Genomic DNA, 1,389 nt, shown 5'->3' with positions numbered 1-1,389 from the left:
CTCCTTCTCCCTCTGCCTCTCCCTTGCCTATTTATAAGCGCTGTGGGCCATTGCTGTTGGGTGCCACCGGTCTGAAGGCTTCTCGGCTTTGCTCTGGCTCGTGCCTGGTCCCTGCCGCGCGTAACGTGGGCAGGGTATCGGTGAGGCTGAAGTGCGGCAGGGAGAGCATGGCTCGCGGCTGACGGTCAGCCCAGAGCTGGGGGGAGAGGAAATGGCTCCTTAAGTCATTAACGTCATCTTCGTTATTATTCCAGAGGAGGCAGGAGGCTGCCCGGTTAAAGTCCCCAAGCCCTCTGGCTGCCCCGGCGAGGGAAGGGGGGCTGCTTTGCTGCCGAAAGCAACAGCACGGGCATGCGGAGGAGAGTGGGGAGAGCTGCACCGGGGGGGCTGCTACCAGGCGGCCCCCAGCCCTGCCCGTCCACGGGGGTGCAGCCAGCCAGCGTGCCCAGAGAGCTGCCCAGGGGCTGTCCTGGTGCCTCTGGTGCCTTTCGCCTGCTTCACGCCATCAGCACCCAAACCACAGAGCTGGAGCAAACCCTTCCCGCCTCCTGTGAGTCCCTCTTTTAAATCCCAGCAGGAGCACCCTGGAAGCTGCCCCGAAAAATGTATGGTCTGCTACTGTAGGTGCAGCCAGAGGCTCCCGGCAGCCCCGGGCATGGGCAGGGTGTCAGCGATGCTCGTTCCTTCGTCTGGGGAGCAAAATGCAAATGCTATTTCGTGTGAACAATGCTTTGAAAATGTGGATGCCTGTGGCCGTGGCTCCTTGGCTGCTCCTTGGAGAAGCCCCCGCTGTACTTTTCCACTGGGAAAGCTCCTGGCACTTTCCCTCTCCCTGCCTGCGTTTGCTGGGTGGTTTCCTGCTGCCTCAGGAAGCAGTTGTGTGAAGGCAGCCAGGACTGAACTGTGGGCAGGATTAGCCCCAGGGCTTTAAGCAGAGACACTCAGAGAACAGCTTTAATGCTTGGAGAAAGCTGTAAATTCCCTTATCCCATGGGGAAAGCAAAACGCTTGAATTCTTTTGTGGTTATCTTTTGGCTGTTGGTGTCTAAGAGGAGGAAACGGCCTTTGTGTGCACATGCATGTTTTCCACCTGTGCTTGGAAAGGAAAAAAGTTGCTGAATTTTTGGACTTTGAGTGAAGAAATGCATGGGGGAATTAGCATTATGTCTTCCTAACGCTGTCTGAGTGCCTGCAGTCCCTCGTGTTGCTCAAGTACGAATTCCTCTCCAAAGTGGTGGCCTTGCGGTGCCCGGTGGCCTCTGCGTGTGCAGGGTTACAGGGCCAGTTCGAAAAGCCAATCCTGGATCCACTCAGGTCACTGCAAGTAATAACTTAATAGGATTCAGATCTCGAAGAGAATCTGCAGCTTGGAAAGCAATAAACCTCTGC

The sequence above is a fragment of the Fulmarus glacialis genome, unplaced genomic scaffold, assembly GCF_000690835.1.
Source record: "Fulmarus glacialis isolate BGI_N327 unplaced genomic scaffold, ASM69083v1 scaffold16674, whole genome shotgun sequence".
NCBI classification, from domain to species: Eukaryota; Metazoa; Chordata; class Aves; order Procellariiformes; family Procellariidae; genus Fulmarus; species Fulmarus glacialis.
This window is presented reverse-complemented; position numbering follows the sequence as displayed.